Here is an 18,581-nt window from a genome sequence, read left to right on the forward strand (position 1 = left end):
ATTAGGAGTGCTAAAGCTAACTGGACTTAATTCAGGCTGTCAGTAGGGTCTCACTCCGAGCAGTGCCTTTTTTCAGGTTGCATTCACCAAATATTTTTAGCTCTACATCTTTCTTCCAATGAATCTGACAATAAAATTCCTACTGGCAGCAAGCATGTAACAGTGGGAATAGTGAATAGGGAGAACTGTGTTAAAGGAATCTTTACATAATGTTGGATGCCAAAGGTACATTTTATACCTATGTGGAGTGTTGTGGACAGAAACAGTTCTCCTTTTGCACCGACACTGCCAAGTAAATACCATTTTATAGCTCTGAGCCTCTCAGCAGCCTAATCAAGTCATTATTTGTTCAGCATATACAAGTTGTGGTACAGAAGAACCATTTACAATTTTTAAGCAATTAAATTATTCTGCTTGATTGTAACAAGCAGCTTTCAATGTGTAAGACAGATGAGTCTGGCAAGAGTTTCATTTGCACAGCCTTTGTGTTGGACTGTCTGCTTGTCTCTTCTGGAACTATTTGTTCTGAGTTTTCCTTCTGTCAGATGCCCTGTCAAATAAATTCCCCCTTTTCCAGGTCAGAAGGGCAATGAGCATGACTGTTCTTAGCATAACAGGAACTAGTTACACAACATGTTTTTTTCTTACAGCTCATGCCTCTGTCTTTTGTATGAAGGGCTTTAACAATCTATAAGAATTATAGCTAGATGAGATCTGAGGCCTTTATTCACCAAATAGGTACATATAAGTGGAACTCCTCTTGGTTATAGAAGACAGAATATGTACCTGGCACAAGCTGGTTTGAGGCCTGATCAGGCAGTTTCCAAATATATTATTTCCTATATATAAAAGGTTACCCAAGTGCAAACATGTCTCGGTTCTTGAATACTGTAGTTATTTTCCATCTGCTAAATTATCATCACCTGTATTTCCTTACTGAACTTAGTCATGCTAGTGGTAACAAGCAGTGCACTTAGGCTGCACTGTGTTTGTGTTCTGTCAGGTGTTGCTTGTATTATGGAAATGTAAATAAGATATTACTCAGTTATCCATAAATGTTACTAGTCCACACATTCTGAGCACCACAAGGCCCCCAGTCAAAAATTGTTCAGAGTAAATGGGAACAAGTAAAAAAAAATGCCTTATTCTTAAAAAGCATCTTTTTCTTAAAATGTTTGTCTTTCCATAAGGCAGGACTATTCACTAATGCTAACTTCAATGATTAGTTTAATTCCTGGTATTTTTGTTTACTTCTGCGGATCAGTAAGCAAATAATTAGCAGGCACTCATACAGTATTTAAACATGATTCCCTCATATACTGCCCTCTGCTTATGAACCAGCTCAAAATGTGCACGTCCTGGCAAGTACAGAGTTCAACAGTTCACAATGAATAATTAAATTAGATCTCTCCAAAAGGACTAACTGCCTTCATCTCTATCATGATGCACGGCACAGCAAGAGTACTCATTTTGGTACCAACTGACTGAAAGTCTGACCCTGCCTCCTGCTCTTGCCATGGGGTCCTGCAACAGGGCTCGCTTGCACCAGGCACGAGCTGGATTCCTGTAACAAATCTAACTGCAAAACTGTGCCTGGAGCAGAACTTCCCCACCTCCTTCTACCAAACCCAGCCGGGAATTGATGCACAGCCATTTAATCATGTCCAGCTGAGTCCAGAAGGAAGACTTCACTAGCTCCTCTGTATGTGATGATGAAACCATACATGAGACCACATGCAGTGCAAAACCCTGTGCACTTCTGCATGGATGAAACTGAGGTGCATGAAAACACCGCATGAGGTGCAAGCCCAGGAGAGCCTGAACTTCATTCAGGGGAACTCAGCTTGGGTGTCTCCAGATGTACAGTGGAAGATAGCCACATAAAACTGCAGAAACTCTCAGTTTGGTTGTCCAGAGGGACACCATTTGTTTACTTCACCCATGTCTTCATTTCCCAATTTATCACATGGCAGATGTTTTTTTGTTTGTTTGTTTTTTTCTTCAGTGTTCCACTCTTCAAAAAGCTTATACCAAGTTCCCTAATTCTCTTCTGCATTATAAAAGAAACAACAAACAGAGATCCTGCTGCAGGAGTCAAGTGCCTGAAGACCTCTGCAGATCAAAGCCTGGAAGCCTGTCTAAAGCAAGACACATTAATGCATTAAGTGCACTTCTTATTACAAGTCTTCTGACACCCTGCAAAGTGTTTTATTTTTTTTTCCTCTTCTCTTTTTTTTTAACTGAAGATTTAAGCACTTGCAACAGCACTTCAAAAGTAATAGGCTTTTACAACATAGAGAAGACATTAATTAAAAAAATACGCTCAGGACAGTGAAAGCATGTTAAGTCTGAATAGTGAAATACAATGTAGCTGAACACTATGATAACAAGTGATAAGATGAGGAAATCAAAAACAAAATCAACCTCAAATAAAACACTTGAAACCTGTAATTCCACATTAACAGAACTGACTCCAAAGAAGGGGAAATCATACCATTCATCAGGACTGATATACGGTCTCTCGGTAGCCTCAATATCCCCCACAAAAGGCCTACATCCTACCGACCACAAAAACATCAGCTAGGGACTGCTTATTCAGAGAGGCTGTCATAACCTGCCCCTGCAAAGCTTAGCTCACCAGGCTAGGAACAACTTTAATAGGGCCAAGAACCCATGGGAACAGTTTTTCTAATAGCAGGAGTCAGGGGATTTGGGGACAGTGCAGTTCAGATATGATTATGTTAATTTGCTTTTGACCTTAGATTAGCAATTAAATTATGTGGACTTTTACAAGGCTGAAAATATGTAGACCATAAATTCATTTTCTGATCAATGGAAGTATAAATTGCAGAATTTAACAGCCATGACATCAAATTTTGCTTCCTTATTGTCTTCTTATTTTATATAAAATCAGGAAAAATGACCTTATGGCCAGCAGCCATTGAATCAGCTCTCTAGCATTTATACTACTGTTAGCTCCCTCCTCCCCTTCACACAACTTTCCCCATAATACAGGGACTATTTATTGCTTACACAGCATGCCGTGGAAGCGGCACAAAAGTGGCATTTGGATTTATTTAAAATAAATGAAATATTTTTCCCTTTAAATCTGTATACATTATAAAACATTTTTAATTGTTAATGATTTGTAAGGTTATGTTCATTTTAAAAAAAAAAAAGGCAAAAAAAAACCTGCAAATTTTGAATGAATCAATGCAAGGATTAAGTAAGAGCATTTCTTTGCTCTTGGTGATTATTCTAGAAGCTACACATATTCCTCTTTCTCCATATAGCACATGACTGCTCTCCAAATACTCCCTGTTAACAGAGATGGTTTATTATTTCTTTATATGAATTACGGTAAGACAAAGAGTGACAATATATTCATTAGATTAGCATTTGTCACACCAAACCGGATTAGTATCCTTTTGCAAAAAGGGTTGAGTTTAATCAATTACAAATAATACCTGAATAGATCAAAGCTCTTGTAACACCTGTAAACACTCAGCTGGGGAATGAAACCTGCATTTAAAACACAAGAAACTGCTTTTCAAGCTGTAAAATAGACCAGTCTTCATTCTGCCTTTGGTGGTGGTTTGTGTGGGCACGTATTTTGCTGTTCTGCAAGTGGAGACACCTTCACTTTACACAGCAGGAGAGGTTAGCACCTCTTTACTTGTGTTGCTGTCTGTAATTCTACATACTCTTCATGACCATCTCTTGTATTAGTAAAAAGAAGAATTTCTCCTCTTGGAAAGATTACAGGAACAGCTCGAGCTCCCAGAAAATACTAAAATACAAGAACTTCCACTATTAGTGCCACAAGCCTCCCCTCGCAGAAGTTAAAGAAGGTGAGTTATTTCAACAGAAAGGAGAAACATCAAGGTTTCTCAATGAAATGGGTAATTCAACCACTGCAATGAGAAGACTAAGGAAGAAATTAAAAGACAATCCATTTGTTTTCATTCTACCACCATGAAATTAATTGCTATAATGGCTATAATGTGTTCCTGAAATAGAAGAGGAACACAGGGGAATTTTAACAGCAGCCTACAGCTACTTGGAGGGGAGTAACAAAGCAGATGAAGACACTTCTTAATAATGTCCGGGAAGACCTCCTTGCCAGAAAAACCAAGCCAAACCAAAACAAAAAGCATGTTTTCTCATGATCCTGTGCTGGTGAACAGTTGGTGAACAGTGAATTCCTTCTAACCGATGTTTTCATGGTTTCTATCTTCCGATGCAGAGAGGTATCTCATTCTCTATCAATGTATGAACCACTGTTGCCACTCGTTTTTTCTGAGGCCTTTAATAAATCCTATTGGTCTATTGCTGGCTTATGAATAACTCAGTTGCTGCAAATTAGATGCTACTTCTAATTGTCTCTGCCTATGGTTGTATGTACCTCTCCTTAGGCTGCAAAATTTAAACCCTATCTTAAAAATTAGGAGCTCCACAAATTTACAACAGAATCCCATTTTATATGGTCAAGTATTACATCTTCCATATGACAATGAACATTGATATTGTGAATAATCCCTTTCCTCTTCCACTTCTGCCACAAATTGCAGCTATGTCCTCCTGACAGTCTTTTAATAGTAGAAGAAATCTAAAACATGCTAATATAGATATATGTAGGATTTTAAATAACAAGTCCTTGGAGTCCACAATATTGCTGCTTCTGCTGGGGAAGAGGAAAAGAAGATTAAAGAAAAAAAGTGGGTAGAAATGGCAGGAGCGGTCCTTTCTAACACCCTTATAATTAAAGCACTCAGGTAGCACTAAATAGCAAGCTCCAAGGCAGTTACCGACCTTAGTTATTCCGTCAGTCCAGTTTTTTGAATGAGTGGATTAACTCGTCCTTCACTACTGATGTTCTGACACTAGCGTAACGTACATGTTATTGAGGGAACAGGTTTTTGATTATAAATAACATTTTATATTCTTTCTGATTTGGTGTTTTTTTATTAATTTTAATTGCACGTGATGTAATGCAAATTTACATAAATCTAACTTGTTTCTCAGCACACTGAAGCAATACACAGTGGTCACGCTTGTTGTGGAGTGTGCAGAAAAGAACTGTTGAACTAGCTTTTCCATTCAGATCCTACAAACATATATTATATATTATTTATGTGTATTACTATACAACTGAAAATTCACATTGGCCTTTCTACATTTGTAATACATCTATTTTTTACTGAAAGGAACTGCTAGACTTTCATGCAGAGAAGAGGAATTCATTGAATAAAACAGGACTGAAGTAATTTTAACATGAAATATATTTAGGTTTTGAGACTAACTCATACTCACCCACGAAGCATCTTTCTTGCATTCAGTTAGATTTTCCTACCTAAGTTCACAGGAGAAAATAAACTAAACGAGCTTAAAATGAAAACCAAAACCAAATGAAAATGTAACTGTTTCCAAAACCATGAGGAAAATCAGAACAACCAATATTTTGTGCCCTTGCACATTTAATATACATGAAAGCTACTTATCTTTCATGAAGATCTTACTTAATGTTCTTGGTTAGGTAACTGTAAAAGATAAACCATGGAGCAATGGAAGAAAAAAAAAAAATCATTCTGTCCTTGCTCTCTACTCTTTTTAATGCTTTTCCTTTGGAAATTATCAGCAAGAACCAAACACACACTTCATTAGTACATGATTAATGCCTTTCCTGCATAGTAAGTCTCATGCTTAATTTGACATCGTTCTGGTGCCTGTGTGTCTTCTGCTCCCTTACAGTGCTCCCTCCTGCAAGATTCAGATAGCATTCTGGCTCACGCTAGAACAGGGCTCTGAGACTTTGACAAATAACAGGCTCTGGACTCTGAAGTAAAACTTTTGTTGCTTTTGTTTCTGAGATAACTATGTTTTCCAAAGTTGACTAAATGGCCCCAGTGTTGCCACTGTGCAAAAACATTGTTAGAAACGTGCAGAATTGCTGAGTGCTGCACACTGAATATTTCACTATGATCGTTAGGAACCATGTATATGAGAACAGCCTGCTCTTATTGCAAGCTTTAGGATATTTTTTGTTAGTTTCAGCAAAAATCACCAGAATACCTCATAAATATTAAGGCCAAGACCAAAGAAAGCATCATAAAACCACAGAATTAGCATCTTGCCTATCAAATTAATATTACAAGATAATGAAAAGAACATAAAGCTGACTCATGTTTGTACATCTGGAAAGTGATTACATATGCTAGTCCATAATTTAAAAGTATTTATTTTAATGACTCTAGGCCCAGTTCTGCTTCTCTTGAAGTCAATAGAAAAACTCCTGCTGAGCTCAGGGAGAGCAGCCTTTAAATTCTGCATGGCAATTTTCAGTAATGCTTAAAGGAGCTTCTTCAGTCACCAAAATTAAAGAGAAGATAGGTGCACGTCACTTCTCTTTTTAAGGATCACTTGACCTATACACCCACTTCTGCACCATTTAGGACTCTAATTAAAAACCAACAAGGTAAGTAAAGTTTTAAGTCCTGTTAAGAAATGGTTCCACCTAGCACTGCTAAAGAAAAAGACAGTGCTGTACAGAAAGGGCTCGACATGCAGGCTGCTCTGAGCATGGGGCTGCCCTTGGACACAACAGCTCGTCTTCGCTTCTTCTGCACGACAGCTGGAGCGACATCCTGTACCGCACGGGTTGCTTCACACAGCACGTGTCATTTTCTAGCCCCACACCACTATCCACCACCTTCCTTTCACTCCAGCAGGGTAATATAAGTACCCACGCTAATCTTTCTGAGCATATATTAATACCTCCAGGCTTGACAGTTCTGCTGCAGCCCAAATATTGATTCAGCAAGGTGCTGCCTCCTGGTATTTTCAGGCAGACACTGGTATAAAACGTGCTAAATGTTGAGGGCTGCTCTGTTCTCTGGCCATTTACAATTCCCCACACATAAAAAAACAGGAGCTCTACAACATCCCATTTAAACTCTATCAGTAAAGCTTTAAGCTTTTGGAAATCTCTCTCCTTTGAACACCATTCATGTTCTAAAAATCACTTCACAGGAGCCATGGCTTCCTCGCACAGAACTCCCTTTAGAGAAAGGTCACCTCTGCCTCTTTGGAAAGGAAATATTGGATTTCCCTTTAAAATCACTTTCTAGGCAGTGACGATAAGGCTACAAAATGGATGGCTCCATGCAACGCAAAGGTGTTGATGGCTCAGCCTTTAAAGCTGTCTTTCGCTCATTTTGGAGATCCTTCTGCTGTGTATTGCATGAATAACTTACTTGGCAGTTCTGAGTTGAAACTTCACCCAACAATTCTTCACTCCTGTGTCCTCCAATGCCTATCAGTGGCTACTGTTATTAACCACCTTTATACCTTGGACAAAGTGATTCACCGCGTGTCCAGCACTGAAGCTCTCTGTCTCTTGTAGGCTCATGCTGCTGTTCTGATTCTTTCTCCTTCCTTACACAATACCCTTTCTAAAAGTGCATTAAAAATTGCAAGCAGAAATGTTGAGATTATATTTTCTGCTTTCAGCCTCTTTTGTCAAAATGGTCAGTGACATTTTAGGAAAGATTGCCACTGAGACTGAAGTGAGCCTACCACATCTTAAATCTTTCCAGTCTTTACAGGTGCACAATGACTGAAAATGAGGAAGTCATATTTACAGCCAGGTCCTTTAAAAGGTAGTTCCTCTAATCCTTGAAGGATACCCTAATAGCTCTGATGGGCTGAAGTAGATACATGAATTACCTCAAAGTGAGCTCTTTATTTTAATTCTCCCTGTCAGAGCTAAAACACAACAACTTTCTCATACTGGTTTTGTATTGGATCACTGAGCCATTCAAAGCCTCTGTGCACAAATTGCTTCTCATCAGCAGGATGTGGTCCTTGCCAGAAATTATCCCAAGACCATGACAAGTTTCTTCGAAGAACATATAAATTTGAGCAATGAAAACAGAGGAGAACAGGTCTTTGCAAATTTGACACGTCTCACAGCCACAGGTAACTGGTACCGACCAAATTTAAGTTACCCTTAAGACAACTGTTAATACCATTCATTCAGATTCCTCTAAGAGAAATACAAGATTAAAGAAAAAATATTAGACACAAAGACTGCATCTTGCAAAGCAAAATGAATTTTATAATGCAATTTAGCTTATGCTTTCCTTTTCAACCATCTAAATGAAATGTGTTGTAACATAACTTTGATAACATACCAAGTGACGTGGCTGTAAATAGTAGATATTGGTGGCAAGTGGTTATGAGAGCACCGCCTGGTTACAAGAGCACACATCTGTATTTATGTGTCTTCTAGTGCATCACTGCTTTTGCAGAGTGAAATATTAATAACTGCAGAGCGAGGATGAATCTGTCACTACCTCATGCTTAAGTATTACTGAAGGTATCAGTAAATCACAGCCTAGAGGCTGCTGAAGGAAAACAGCACTATAATAGAGGGCCCCAAAAGTACAAGCACAAGATCATAGCAGAGGCCTTGAAAGTGCAAGCACAGGATGACACCAGAGTCCCAGGGCTATAAACAACTTGCCAGTGCTCAACGACTGCCTGCTAAAGGAATGCAGCTTCAGAATATGGGTAAAACTGGGTTTAGGGATAAAAAGAGTGACGAAGTATCCAACATATGTAAAACAATCTCTCTATATATCAAAGCTGACTAATACACAATTATGAGCCACTGAAGACAGAGCAAAAAAACAGAGCAAGTATCTCTGTTTGTAAACACATAAAAATGATCCCCAAACAAAACTCAGGGTACGGAAACACAAGCTGTTCACTTCACCCTCTTCCTGGCTAAAAGGAGGAAGAAACCCCCAATGTCATCATCATACCCCCACATGAAGAACTCATGGTGCTGACAGGATGTAATGACACCTCCTTTTCTACTTCAGGAGCACTAGAGAAGGACTGTAACACTGCAAAGTTTGTGTATCTGTGTCATTACCGGCACTGAGCTGTTCTAATTGGATAATTTGGACTGTAAGTGCCGGTATCATTGCAATTGGCCTAATAATAATTCCTTCATTAGGCTAATACTTGACCTAAGCTAACAACAAACCCTTGGCTTTGCACAGAGGGTGCGTTTCCCCCCACGTGCCAGCAGAAGGTGTTTGGTTGGGGTCCCCTCCTCGAGGACTGGCTGCTATCAGCAAGGGGCAGGACTGAGAGCCAGCACAGCAGGTCAAGCTTGCTGGGTTAGTGTATCCAGAAGCAGTTCAGGGCAATGTTCCCTCACCTAAATCGGATATCAGCCTTCCAGGAGATAATTTGCTCTTGATTAAGAAGCACTAGGAAATTAATAAAAACAATAATTAGCTAATGAAGCGCAGCTTGTTACTGAAAGGAAATGTACCCAAATCTCAGTCCGCATTATTAAAGGCAGAAGGCAATTTCTAGAGAAAGCTGGTGATACCTTTTTCTAATTATTATTGTTTTATTAACCTTTTCATTCCTCTAACCACAGTCAGGATAGAAATACATCTACTCTCACTATACAGGTTCTGATCAGCAGGTGAGCATCACAGTAGGAATAAAGCACAAAGCAGCATCTACAGCACTCAACTATGAAATCTGCACCGCTACATGTTCAAGCTTTGAAGAAAAGAAGAAAAAGAAACACAAAGGAAGTTATCTGTCTGACATAAATGACAGGTGTAATTAACCAGGTGGACCTTCTGTATATCTCAGCAGAAGTCAGATTTAAAGTGTCTAAACTCAGTCTAAAGGTATTTCTGGATAAAACACTACCACAAAAAATGGAAGATGAGCAGAAGCTTTATCATTTCAAGGTCAACAGTACGATATGTGTAGGGGAGGTAAAAAAAAAAAAAAAAAAAAGTACTTTGCACTCTTTCCCCCCAGTAAACAAACAAACAAAAAAACACACAAACAAGCAAAAGTACTTTTCAACTAAGAACTGTCAGTGATAGCTATGAAAACCTTGTCTGTTCTTCTTATAAGATCAGAAAAAATAATCTTATTCTGAGAACTCTCCCAGCTCTGCAAACAAACCTCTTACCATGCTCAAGCACTACACAAGCATTACTACAGCACTCTGCAGACTATTTCTGCAGCAGTCTTACACTCAGGAGTCAAAACAAGTATCTTTGGTGATATGTAATTTGGCACCTCTTGCATAGCACTGAATTGTCATATTTTCCTGGTTTTGATTCGACAAGGTGGGCAAGGTGTTTTTGTTGTTGTTTTGCTTGCTTGTTTGTTTGTTTGTTTGGTCATTTTGTCAAAAATCTCATTCCTTCTAGAAAATCCTAAGGGCATTTTTAATGAAGAACAGAATTTGGCTTCAAATTTCTTTATATATTTCTTTTCTGATGGAGAGGAGGAGGAAAAACAAACAAACAAACAAACAAAACAACAACAAAAAAACACTTAATTCAAAAAAAAAAGCATGACATTTCCTTCTATTCCAGCAAAGATTTAGCTTCTTTCTGCCCAAGGTATCTCCCATGGAAACCTAAATATTTCAGGTACCTGCACTTCAAAGTATCCCTTAAATACACCAGTCTTAAAACATTATTTCTGTCTTAAGGTCCTCATGTTACCACTCCAAGACTTCTTAGCAGTAAGCTGTTGTGCCCTCTGGGTTGGGACAGGAAAAGATCTGTAAAATGCTTGCTTCTCCCTGCCACATCCTCTTCTTTTTCTTTTTTTTTTTGCTGTATTGCCACAGAAGATGTTTAGAGAAGGCTAGAAGAGCAGAAATGTACACAAGTGATACTTTCTTCCTTCTGCACATCTCTAGGATTTATTGTTGAAATTCTCCTAATAGCAGCAAAGTGACTCATCCTTTATTAAAGTCTTGAAACAGTTCATCAAATTGTCATCCCCAAAACTATTTCTTGCTTGTTTGCGTAGGATGCAACTACATAAGTCACATAAAGACTTAGAAAGGCTATGAAAAATTCAGTTTCATTTTAATAAGTTGGTTGTAACAGTGCTTTCCATTCTCATCAAACCTTATTTGTATGTAGCGCTTTACAGGGGACAAACTGAATGCAGGTATGCTTTGAATTAACATCGCATTGCTAGCATTTTAGCACTTTTTTAACCTAAAAATTAAGAAGGATAATCAAATCTTAGGTGAGATTAGGTGCAAATGACCATCTTTGTAGAAGAAAATTATGTTTTATACTGATAGCTGTCCAAACCCTGTATGAATAACTGCATGGAAAATGGAAACCAGGTACAAAATATAAGGACCATTTAAATGATTTTGCACCATTCTTAGTATCTCTTGAATTAAAATATGAATATTTTGTAGTGTAAAAACTTTGAGCTATGATGCACTTTTGGTTCAATGGGTAAAGTTTGGTGAAATCTAAGAACAAAATCACTGAGCACTGATGTTTGGATTCTGGGCTTTTGTGAATCATTTCCCGCCAAAAATTCAAAGCCCTCACCAATATATTGTGTACACAAAGTTGCACATAATACAAGCAAAAGGGGAGGCTATTCATCAAATCCATATGCATTTAAGAAATCAAAGCCCCCAGTACTTCTCACCAATGAAAAGAGCTTAGTATTTTTCAAAATGCAATAAATACTTCTGATAAGATTATGCACAGCCTTACACCCATAGTTTAACTAAGTGGTGAATTGCCAGCTGCTCTGTGCAGACAGCCGCTGCAGTTCGGAGGTGATCTGTTCTGTGGGATGCCTGTTCAGGACATCGACAGTGACACTGGCAATTACATCTCCAGAAGAAACAGCTCTGCAAGCCACTGAAGTGACGGCATAGAAAGATGGGATGCTGGACTTAAGGCAGACCCAGGAGCCTGTCCAGCTTTGTTGTGCTGTGTAACCTCACAGCCTTGGAACTGAACGGACACTAAATTCCTAAAAAACGTAGGAGTGACGTTGCTAAACAAGAAGATACATTAGCACAACTTAGGCTTGCTTTCCTTTTGAACAGCTGTTGCAGAACAAATCTCATGTGCCTACAAAGAGTACATGTCACTTTGATAATGCAGACTTTCCCTTCTGCCTGTGGCAGTATCACAAGGAATAAGTAATTCTGTTTGAAATTCCCCCTGACCCTCAAGCCACCAGCTGGTGCCCTATATGCAGCACACCTGCAATCTGTATCCAGATTTCTGTTTAATACAGTGAAAACATTGCCTTTCTTCTGTCATTTTCTTCTGTCTTCACTCCTCCAGCCCTCGACACATCAGCGTTTAACAGGCTCACATTCTTCTGGTCCACTCTGTTCCCACTCATACTTCCCACCTCTTCTAGCAATTGTTGCCACAGAAAATGCAATTACTACCTTTTATGTAATTAATTTCTTTTAACTCAAAAGAGTGGCCTTTAGAAGGAATACAGGATGTATGAATCCTTTCCTCTTACACTCTCCAAGTCCCAACTATATTTAGCTCCAGATATTTCCTGAGCTTTTTCCAATTTCAGTAAGCATCAGCAAAACTCTTCAATTCCTTTTCCACGCTTCCCCCAAACCACTCCCTTTTTAGTTCTTCCTGTATACTTCGACAAGGGTTTCTGTTGTATGCTTTTATACACTGCATATGGAGCCACCTCTTTTTCTCTGTTTTAAAGCTGGTTGCATTAATTTCATTTACTGGCCATAGGTCTTATAGGAAAAATAGCAGCTAGCCAGCCTCAGTGAGCCTCTTTCTTACATGTTAAGCAGACCTGTCCTCTTCACAGTGCGAGTCTGTAGTGCTAGTATCCTCTTTCCTGTCCTTTAGCAGGTAGATAGCCATCCCAAGACCTTCAATTTTTCCATGGCAGCTCAGTTCCTTAAAAAGATTTTCATCTCTCTATCATAACACATTTCGAAATTCAAATAGGTTGTACAAGAGCAATTGCACTTATTTATGCTTATTAATACTTTCTAAAGTTTTTTAATGCTTGGAAAGCAAGATTTCCCTTTACTTGATGATTCTTCCCCAAAAGAGCCTAGGTGTACACTAAGTGTAGACCTTATTATAGCTTCCAGTAACTGCCTATCATCAAGACTTCAAGCACCAAAGAGAAGTTTTAAGTATTATGTTGGATATCACCATCAATAATTTAGCTACATCATCCGCAAGGTCTTCCAGAACTAATGACTAAATGCCATTGGATTCCAGTGGTTCCTCAGTTTTATGTATTTGAACTGTGTAGTCTTCCAATGCTGCTTCGGCTGCTGACAAGACCCCTGTTGAATTCCTCCCAACCTACACCTTCCTCTCCAAACAAAAGACTTACACAGTGTGAAAATCTATTGAGGTTTTCTAATAATGAATGCTGATGAGAAATTATTAATTCTTAAAAGTGACTGATTAGGGGAAAAAAAAAATGTGTTGGGGGGAGGCAGAAAATCTCCACCATCTCTCCATCCACCAGAAGCAACTAAATGGCCTTTTCACAGTTAAATGATTTGATCCTTCCTTGTCTTTTGCAAGGGCTCTCTGAAGTGGGTTTCTGATGGAAATGTCTTCTGTTTTCTCACTCTTAATTATAAAGGTAATGGGAGAACATGAGGTGACATTTTTTCTAAGAACTGTTCTTTCTAATCCCTGGGGAAGTCAAGAGTTAGTACTTAGTTTACGAGGCTCAGTCCAACTGGAACATGAAAATACAACTCCATTTCTTATCACAAATTTTGACAGTTCTGCCTTTCACTCTTGGGGTTTCTGAACACAGTGAAACAATTAATTACACCATCTTAACAGAGGTTATTATACTTTAGAGTCAATGACTTGGAAAGGAACAGTTTAGAGGTCTCTCTCAGTTACTGTGTGCTCCCCATGCTATTGAAGCTTCACCATTTTCAAAGTCAGAGGGAGAAATACTGTGGTAAAAATGTAGTAATTTTGCTTACCTCAAACTTATCTTTCCTATAGCAATGAATCCTACAGTGTAAGAATGTCTTTTGATTTTATTTTCGGGTGCTGGAGTTGAGGAGTACACCTGTATATCTTCATTCATCAATGAAATACAACCACCAATGACTCAGACCATGGCAGCTGCTTGACAGTGCACACCAATTACACCTAACGGTGAGGATGGGGAGGGAAGAAGCCACTATAATCAGCTGAGGCTACAGGGGGGACTCATGTAACAGAATCTAATTACCTGCCTGGATTTTGGCCAGGGCTCTACCAGAGATACTATCCTTGCTCCTAAGTAAGCAGCCTTGGAACTTCAATTATCGCAGTGGTCAAGGTCTCAGTTTTATATCTTGAAGGCAGCAACTCCAGCAAAACAATTATATTGCTCCAGTACTGACTCAAAGCAGAAAGTGCCACCTGCTGAGGTACCATCGCATCCTATAGCACATAAGTGTTAATTAGCGGTCCTAGTTTTTCTTATAATTATGAGATGCTCTAAACCTGCACAGTGTGAGATCTGATGAGATGAGAGCACTGGGTGGTATAGCTAATAAATCAGTTTACTGTACAACCTCATTTCTTTAATGAATAGCAAATACCTGAACCGTAGTAAAGCAAGAGCCCCAGGCATACTCTTGCAAACTGAAACACTGGATTTAATTTTTCCATTGTCTCTGGACGAGGGACAGCTGACTTACCACTGGTCATTACAGAACGCTCTCCTGTCAGGGGACAGCGCTAAGTGTAAACCTTGATGTAAGAATTTAAAAAAAGAAAAAAATGAGTGGCAAGGCCATTATGAGAAAATAACCCTGCAGAGGTACAGTTTTCGTAAGAGAATAACTTTTAAAAGCTGACAAGAGCTGTCAAAGTGTCAGGACAGGTGAAGAGCCAGCACAATTAACATACACTAGGCTTCAGTCTACTGTGGGGGGAAAAAAAGCACGATTTGTTTTGGACAATTACAAGTTAATAAATGGAAGTGTCAGTTCTGCAGTTATTTCTAGAGTACCCATTAAAGCCTACTAAAGGCCAAAACCTTTCACAGTTTCTGTCATGGTAGGCAACACACCACCATTATTTTATATTCCAAGCAATTTTATTGTCAATGACAGTAGTTACAAATGCCCAAGAAAATATTTCCCTTAGCAGTGTACCAGGCAGTTTACTTAGCAGAAGTCATCTGTGCTCACAGATTTTTATTATGAACACTGTATTTTTTCCCCCCACAAAACACACACAGACAAGTGAGTATTTGAAGTAAAGTGCTCTGTAGGGCATGCCATACCACTTGATATCCTCCAGCAACGCACAAAACCTACTTGGGAAGTGAAAGGCACCCGACTCAGAGCAACCACCACTGCAGAGAGTGAAGCACACTTCTGCACTCCCACCACCACTTCCCACAGGACACGAGCTCTTCGTCCCACGAGTGCAAGGGCAGGCAGGGCACCGCACCACTCCCTGAGCTCGCAGGCAGCCCTGGCCCTCCCCAGCCCCTGTCCAACTCCAGCCTCGCACAGAACAGTGATCTTGTTTGTGGGAGGCTCGGCCCAAAAGTTAAGCGAGCTCACAAACCTGTTTCCACAGAACCAAACCTGTTTCCACGGAACCAAATTAACAACCACATTTGCTTCATCCAGAGCAAACGGTAGACCAAGAAAAGATATAACAGCATGACACAGATCAAGTATCTCCCTTCAGATGGCAACTCAAGGGATTTGCAAAGGATTCAGACCTCTCCATGCATACCTGCAGAGGAAGCCCTGCGTAGAGGTGAATCCGCACTGCATGATGAGCAGGTAGTGAAACACTGCTCAAAGGGGACATAAACCTTGGATTTATCTTAAATCCTTACAGACGGAAGAAAATGCTTCCCAATCCCACACTTTTCAATACACAATCTTTTCTCCTCACAATTGCTGAAGGAAAATGATTTGACATGATTTTTGCCTTGTTGATCTTCCTGTTAATCAAGTCAGAAAGATGAGTCATTAGCTATTTTATCATCCCTTTGTTCACAGTCAGACAGGTGTGCAGATCCAAAGCAAAATACTAGAGCAGTGTTTGAAAAGAAAATCTGCTACCCACAGAGTAATTTGGAAAAGACTATCTATTATTTAAGATGTTATCCACCATCATTTAAGTAAAATAACCCCCCACCTTATAATCAAAAATGAAGTTATTCTGACCTACCATTTTAAGGCTGCCCAGCTGTCACCACTGCAAATTCTATTTTTCAGTTATGAGAGCTCTGCTTGGGCAGCCAGCCACTCCTCCTCACTGAGAGGAAGTATTTTTGATTACATTAAAAACAAATAAAACCTAAAACAGCCTTGGGAATAGCATATGCCTTGCAGGAATGTTGGCATGGGGTAGATGGACATCTGCTTCAGTCCTGACCTACTTCTAAGCATCTGAACAGAAAAACCTCCTTGTAAATAATCCCCGTAGAGTACTGCTTTAGTTGTTAATCTCCCAGTGATTTTGTGGGCATCCCAGAAACTTTGTTTGCTCTTCCAGCTCTGAGTTGAACTCGGTCACGTTGGGCCTGGCATCTGAACTCAAACATGTCAGCAGAGTCAGCCCCCAAGGAGTAACTCGGACTAGTGCTTTCACCGTGCAAAGCAAACACAAACTACTCACCAAAAGTGTTTTAGCCTTGGTGGGCTAAGCAGCTTAGGAGTGAGTTTATAATGCTCACAGTTAAACTACAGCAATATAACCTAAATGATACTTTTAATATATTTGGCATTATAAAATGAATACTTTTTAACCAATCTTACAAAGTAGGCTGGTGTCAGGAAAACACACTAATTGCAGTATTCCTTAGAAATGCAAATCATGTTAACTATGGGTAGGAATGAGGGAAGAAAATGAAGTGTTCTACATTGGTTGCATGTGTCATCCTCATGTCCAAAGAAAGGAAAAAAGAAAGATTCATTAAGCAAGAAATGAGCCTTGAGATGGCAGAGAAAAAAAGTCTCCTGCTGGGGCAGAGAAGTGGCACTGCAGAAAGACAAGGTGGAGGGAGAGGTGGCAGCAACCTACATCTTCTAAAACAGACAAAAAAGAGAACCATTCTTGTTACTTTAATGCTTGCTTAGCAGAAGGGAACAAAAAGAGCTAAGGATGAGTTTGATAAACATCATTTTAATGCTTCATTTACATTTTCTAATTTGTTCCATTTGCATGAATCTATTTTCATCCAAATACACCCTCCCTTTCTTTATCATACCTAGCAGCAGCCCTGTCTCATACAGCACCTTTCGTCTGTGAGACAGAAACTATTGAGAACCTTAAGTATACTTTAAAAAGTGCCCTGCTCTTACAACGCTCTCTGCAGCCGCTGTCCAGCTGGCCAGGGGAGGGACACCAAGAATAGCAAAGGACATAGATGCACATAGATGGTGAAGGCAAGAGCTGGCCCCAGCAGAGTCTGTAATAATGATGCAACGGGGACTGTTGCAATTCATCCTTTCCATGTTCTTGTTTAGAGTCTCAGGCTTGGTTTCCTCTCTCTCACAACAAGGAATTTGTAGACAGACAATCTCTGCCATTAATAGGAGATCCTGTCTGTACCAGATACAAACATGCAGTTGCCAGTGCAAACAAGCATTTAAAAGTCATACAAATATATATATATATATATAAGGTGGTTCACACTCACACACAAAAATCATCATTAAAGAAGGTTTTTTCATTTAATAGATTTTTGTCATTTCCTTCACTTTCAGCGACAGAAAAGGGAATAGGGGTTACATGTTCAGAGCTAACTTTTTGCATGAACTCTTGGTAGCATTGGCATATAAAGATGACAGCAGCGAGCTGTACCAGAGAAGCTGGGCATTTAAAAGAAGCAGCATTAATCATGAATGAGCTTGAATTAGTATTATTTATTATTTATATTATGGTGTGCCTTGGGTTTCAGTCAGTTCTAATTTAAGAAAAGATGCAACATGCTGTTGTTTCTCCTTCAAGGAAAGAGAAGGATGCCCACAAGCAAGAGACAGTCACAAAGACTGGCTGTATTTATATTGTCTTTTGCACACTGAATGTCTTAAAAAGAAATAAATAAAAACCATTCACCCAAGACATCAACACTTTCAGTCACTCAATGTTGAAACACAATTCTTCTGCCACATATGGAGACTTTGGAAGAAAATGAAAGGTTCTTTACAGAATAATTGAGGTTTGTCACAAGGATGCTTGTCATGAACAACCATAGATGAAAGCATAGTGAGAAACTAGGGGATATTACTCAAATAACAGCATATGGTATCCTTGAAATGAAGGGAAAGACTAGGAAGAACTCAGAATAGAAACAGGACTGATGGGAAGGGCACAATTCTCATTTTCCTTTCCACCAACTCTCAAAATCTTCTTAAAATAGGGCTGTGGTTTGTCTGCCAATGAAGTTCAAAATCAACAGCAGTCCTGCTTGCTTAATTTATCCTTTTTGGTGCCCATGGAGCCCTCATTTTAAATTCTTTAATTTGTTGCATGAGGTTGGGGAAAGTTCAACTTAGTGCGACACTCACATCTTTACTGGACAGTGAAAGTTGCAGTGTTAATTAAAAAATAAAATTAAAAAAAAGCAAAATTGACTAACCACTGAAGCTCAAAAACAAGAACCCAAGAACAAACATATGGAAAAGGCTCTGCAGTGGAGTTGTTCCAAGACAGCACTGCCTGCACATTAAAAAAAAAAATAAAATAAAATAAAAAGAAAAA

At 39.2% G+C, this 18,581-nt stretch overlaps 1 protein-coding gene across 5 annotated transcripts in view; it reads right to left on the reverse strand.

Annotated features, from left to right (window-relative positions):
• The window catches only part of ZNF804A (zinc finger protein 804A), a 213,772-nt gene that overhangs the window by 12,035 nt on the left and 183,156 nt on the right, over positions 1 to 18,581 (reverse strand). The gene's annotated exons all lie outside the window — the stretch shown is intronic.

This window comes from Oxyura jamaicensis, chromosome 7, assembly GCF_011077185.1.
Source record: "Oxyura jamaicensis isolate SHBP4307 breed ruddy duck chromosome 7, BPBGC_Ojam_1.0, whole genome shotgun sequence".
NCBI classification, from domain to species: domain Eukaryota; kingdom Metazoa; phylum Chordata; class Aves; order Anseriformes; family Anatidae; genus Oxyura; species Oxyura jamaicensis.